Source organism: Manihot esculenta, chromosome 14 (genome assembly GCF_001659605.2).
Source record: "Manihot esculenta cultivar AM560-2 chromosome 14, M.esculenta_v8, whole genome shotgun sequence".
Lineage (NCBI taxonomy): Eukaryota > Viridiplantae > Streptophyta > Magnoliopsida > Malpighiales > Euphorbiaceae > Manihot > Manihot esculenta.
The window spans coordinates 16,825,663-16,831,662 of record NC_035174.2 but is presented as its reverse complement, the minus strand read 5'-3'; the positions used below and the strand labels follow the sequence as shown (position 1 = coordinate 16,831,662).

Here is a 6,000-nt window from a genome sequence, read left to right as displayed (position 1 = left end):
TTAAAAAATTTACTAATTTGTCCCTCCATATCAGAAATATTTTAGATTTTTTTTATAATATTTAATGATTAAAATTAACGAAAAGACTAATTAGTAGACTTTTTAAAATATCAAACATTTTAATGAATTTTTCATGACAAGTAGTGATTGATAGCGAACAGCATCACGAAAATAATTTTTATTGAATTTTAACTTTTTATTTTTAATAATTTAAATTTTATATATTTTAATTTTTATTATCTTTACTAAATTTAATCTTAAATTTATTAAAATTTTTATTTGTTTATGGAGATTGTGTTTGAGATTTTTTTTCTTCAATTTTGACAAAATTAAACTTCAAAAACTAAAGTGTTGAATTCAAAAAATAGAAGAACAAATCTATTAATTATGTCATATCTTAAGAATAAAAATGTATTTTTTCCTTTAATTTTTTGAGAGAAAAATTTATAAGTTTATAAGAATTAAATTTAAAAAACTAAAGTGTTAAATTCTAAAACGATATTTCGATCATTTTTTATGTTAATTAAAAAAAATTAATTAATAAATTTTTTAGGAAAAATTAATTTTTAATCTATGAGATATAGCGTAATTAATGAATGCATCCCTTTATTTTTAAAATTCAACACTTTAATTCCTAAAATTTAATTTTGACCTAAAATCTAATTCTATTAAAATTAAAGGTCTTTACATAAAAAAAATACATTAAAATTTTATAAAATTTTAAAAATAAATATACTAATTAATCATTCTATTAGTTATATTTATTATATATTTATTATTTTTAATCATTCCGTTTTAAAAATATACTAAATGTCATTTAAGATGCTATAAAATATCGCTACTTGGTCCCGCGTCTCTCTAAAATACGGCAAAATGCCCATTTAGGACAAATATTTTTTCAAACCTAATTAAGCAAAATGCCCAGATCCTGCCCTCTTTCATTTGCCGATCTCAATTTCATTGCTTTAATTTGCTAACATTTTCACCTAAAAGTTAGTATCAAGTCTAGGAATCTTGCTTCCTTTCTCTTTTCTCTCCTCCTTTTTCTTCCCCTCTTCCTTTGCCTCTTTCCTTCACTGTTTTTTGCCCTCTGTTTGTCCCCCTTCCTTCTCTGTTTCTTCCTTTGGCAATCTCACTGTCTCAGTCTCCCTTTGAATTCAAATTTTAGTTAAAAGTAATTATAAAAAAAATTATAGTCAAAATACATGCACTTTTTATTAATTTTTTAATAAAATAAATTTTGAATTATTGAAAAAATCTTCATCATTAAAATTTATTTCCATAAAGTCTGAAAGCATTATGACAATAAAACTGTATACGAAGAAGGTGATAAGTTGAATTTGCTTACATTTGTGTTCCACTAATTAACAAGCAAAAAGATTTAGTTTTTCTGGTGAATTCGCTCCATGATTGCTTGGAACATTGGGCTGTATTAGAACCTCACACACTTAGCCCAGAAATTCTCAACGCACTAAAAAAGATAGAAAACGAAAAGATCAAATCTTTATTAACAAAGAAAATTCAGTACACTCAAATTACAACTCCATGCAAAAGAACCACATAACACCAATTATATTACAGATTACACTCATCTATATTACTTGTTTATTAGAAGATATTGTAATTCTAATACCTTTTTTCAGACCAAACTGCAACACCCCATAGATGGAATTTGCCATTGTTTTCAGTCAACCAGAGATCTCAATGGCATTGACATCTGGTTTCTTGACCTCCTCTTTAGGAACAGTCACTGTCAAGACTCCGTTCTCCATGCTTGCCTTAACCTCGTCAACTTTTGCATTCTCTGGCAGCCTGAATCTTCTTAAGAATTTGCCACTTGATCTCTCAACTCTATGCCACTTATCGTTCTTCTCTTCCTTCTCTTTGCTTCTCTCTCCACTTATCTGCAACACCCTGCCCTCTTCTACCTCCACTTTCACTTCCTCTTTCTTTATTCCTGGAAGATCAGCCTTGAAAACGTGAGCCTCCGGAGTTTCCTTCTAGTCTATGCGCGTCTTGGCAAATGCTGAAGTTACATTTGCGGACTCAGAGCGAGGAGCTGAGACTGAGAGAGATGTGCTTGGGAATGGGAAGTCATAGAAGGGATCCCAGAAGTCGAGAGAGAAAGGATCGAAGACGTTGGTTCTCCGGCTACCGAAGAAGCTGCTTGGAATGAGAGACATTTTTCTTGCTTGGTTTTTCAAATGGGAATTGAGAGAAAAGAACAAGATTGCTCACTGAAGGCTTAATTTGTATTTGTGTATTTCTATGCTTAGATCTGGGGTTTGAAGAGGGGAAGGAAGGTGGTATATATGGGGTGCGGTTTCTTAACTGTTATATGATGAAACTTCTAGAAGTATATGGTTAGTTCTCGATGGTTCACGAACAAGGAAACAGGAGATCTTTCTAGAATGTTAGAGGAAATTGGAGTAAAGGATCGTGTCTGACGTATGTGAGTAATTATACAGTACAACAACTATGGTATATTTAGGCAATTTTATATAGTATAATAAATTAATATATATATATATATATATATATATATTAACTAAAAATAGATGATGAACGCTTAAAACATGATAACTCATTTAATTTTTTTAAAAAATTATTTTTTATACATATATTTTTGTTTTATTAATTTATTATTTTATAATTTCTCCTCCTGTGGCTGCATGCAAAATATAAGCCCATGCCTCATTCTCTTCACTAGTGGGAAAAGTTCTTAAAATTTAAGAATAAATAATCATATCTTATAAAATTTAAGATACTTGTTCATATGTAAAAAAAAAAATTAATAAAATATATTACTAAAAAAGTAAAATTACAATTATAATTTTTCTTTTAGTATTTTAAATGGTAAACGGATAATAATTTATTTTAGTCATTAATTTTTTTAATAATTTGATCAATAAATTTTTTAATTATTTTTTTATAGTGTATACCAAATTATTTATTTTATTATTTTATGTAGTTATTAACTTATTTTATTGATATTACATAACAAGACTATTGATATTACATAATAATCCCCTAAAATAAACCGTAAGCTGTCGCGACATATATTTATGTGATAAGGATAAGTTGAGTAGGAAATGTAGTTCATCCCTAGAGAAGAAAGATTCGAACACCATAATATTTAGTGCGTCGTATTTCGCCTTTTACCTGTAATCATTGGATTGCCAATTTATTAGTCGTCATTTCGCCTTTTACCTGTAATCATTGGATTGCCAATTTATTAGCTGATAATATTTCTTACTAAATAGCCGACCACATTATTATTGAATTATTGAATATTCAACACTATATTTCTGCACAGAAATAAAAGTACGCTATCCTGTACGACTAAATCTCTAAGCAATTTATTATATTCTCCTTTTGAGATAATGACTTAAGCGTCAGAGTGATTACTGTGGGTACTCATCATCACCTCATGTTTTCTTCCTTCCTTACAGATCATAACCAATCACAATACATTTTCGATTCAGCTATGTCGTCTATCTAATGTCAGCAATATCAATTATTTTAATTAAAAAATATATTAACCCTTAATATATATATATATATAAATTATTATTTAATTTTATACTATGAAAAAATTTATTAGTTAATTTTTTAATTTTAAGAAAAATATATTAAAATTTTATAAAATTTTTAAAATAAATATATTAATTAATCAATCCATTAATTATAGCGATTAAATATTTATTATTTTTAGTCATTCAGTTTCAAAAAAATATTAAATATCAGTTTTCCTTTTTCTTTAAGAAAATTTTGATAATTTAAGATGCGGTAAATCTATTATTTGTCCCCGCATCTCTCTAAAATGTGACAAAACAACATGATTTATTTTTTTTTAACCCGGATTCAGGACAAATTTTTTTTTCAAACCTAATTAAGTAAAATGTCACATTCCTTATCAGAAGACTTAGTAAATTCGTCTCGTCAAGGCCACATGCGGTACTTAGACCAATTCTCAGGGCTAAGTCAGCCTTCCCTCTAGCAACAGTTCAACAAGAGGAGGTTGAATTCAAAAAAGTGCAGAGCACCCTTGGAAGCTATGGCCAATGGACACAAGAAATAAAAGAAAGAAGATAAGTAATTGTAGAAGATTGAAGATGGGAAGTTTGCACTTTTATTAATTCAGAACAGATTTACAAGTGGAGAAATAGGGCTCTCTTTACAGGGGTTTCTCTCATAGTATACTCAAAATGTAGCATGTACAACATAGCCAATTCTTAGCAGGAGGGGTATTTATAGTGTTCCCCTACCTCCTTAACTATTGGCCGAAAATAATTGAGAAAATAAATTAAAAATAGGAAAATTCTTCAGCCACATAAGTGGTAGGACAGTTGGACCAATCAGAGGCTTGCATTTGGCCCAATCGCCTTAAAATAGGTGGGTTGCCGCCTATGAGACCGGTGGTTCCAGAATTCTTTGGAGAATTCACCCATCAACGCCTGCAGGGGCTTGCACGGGTCTGGGACTTATTGGGGCGAGGACTGCGTGCCTTTCCCCCGTGTCTTGGGTGCTTGGCGAGATCACAGGCATCCGGGCTGCTAGCCCTGGCAAGCCCGCTGCTCACTTGTGGAGTTCTACTTGCCTTGCCGAGGTTCCACAGCCCAGGCATTCCTACTGCCCCAGCCAACTCCGCAGATCAAGCCTTCATGCGGCAATCAGCTTTACCAAGTATCCAAGTTCCCTCTTGGCAGGCCTACGAGACATCCAGACTTCTTGTCAAGCCTACGGGACATTCGGGCTCATCCTCGGTAGGCCTACGGGACATCCGAGCTTGTTCATGGTTGGCCTATGGGACATCCGAGCTGCCTGTCGCCAGGCTAGCTGAGCATCACGCTGCTGGCTGATTTTGCCCAACAGGTTTTTTCGCCTATCAATCCTGCCAAGCATGCCTTCCATCCTGCTAGCCAATCCTTCAACAGGCCTCCAGCCAATCCGAGTTAGGCAATTCTCCTCCAATTTTAGCAACTCAGCCCGCCAAGGCTCAAAAGCCTATTTCTAGCCTACATCAGCTCCTGATGATGGCCAATTGGGCTACTCTGCCAATTGGACTTGCGGGAGCTCCTTAGGTGGGTAACATTCTCCTCCAACTAATGTGGTGATGCCCTCATCGCTCCTTGCCAGTAAGCTACCACCTCACCTTCATTTTTCCATAGATTGAGCTCATGCTCCCAAGTAGCTTCAGCATGAGACAGGCCCTTCCAGCATACCAAGTATTCTTTATAACTTGGATAGTTTGCTCTCCTTAGCACCACCCGATACGATACTATCTCCTTCACCTGGTTAGCATAGCTCATGCCAACAGCAGCTAGTGCTCATTAAGACACTCTTTTACTTGGTTCACCCTCATCCTTGTGAAAAGGTTTCAACATGCTCACATGATGTTCTGGCAGCTTCACTTGATATGACACATTTCCAATCCGTTTCTCAATCGGGAAGGGGCCCTCATATCCTTGAAGAAGACCCTTATGGACCTTCCCATAGTTCATCAATAAGTGTGGAAGGAGTTTAACCATAACCAAGTCTCCCTCCTTAAACTCCACATGCCTTTTTGATACATTGGCCCATTTCTTCATCTTCTTCGAAGCTTTGCTAAGGTATTCTTTAGTAATTTCTCTCTTTTCTTGCCAACCCTTAGCCATCTTGTAAGCACCTGGACTCTTTCCTTCATAGCTTGTGGCAATTGTGTGAGGAGTGAGAGGTTGTCTCCTCGTGGCAATCTAAAATGGGCTAGCTCTAGTTGCCTCAGATTTCTGCAAGTTGTAGGAGAATTGTGCCACATCTAAGAGCTGCACCCAGTTCTTCTGATTAGCACTGACAAAGTACCTTAAGTACATTTCCAACAAAGCATTCACCCTTTCTGTCTGCCCATCTGTTTGTGGATGGAATGAGGTTGAAAAATTCAGCTCCGTGCCAAGCAACCTGAACAGCTCGGTCCAGAATTTTCCCGTGAAGCGTATATCACGGTCACTCACAATAGACCGA

At 34.2% G+C, this 6,000-nt stretch overlaps 1 pseudogene; it reads right to left on the bottom strand.

The window, feature by feature from the left end:
* Positions 1-1,485: 1,485 nt before the first annotated feature.
* Positions 1,486-2,283, bottom strand: LOC110631289 (annotated as a pseudogene).
* Between the last annotated feature and the right edge of the window lie 3,717 nt (positions 2,284-6,000).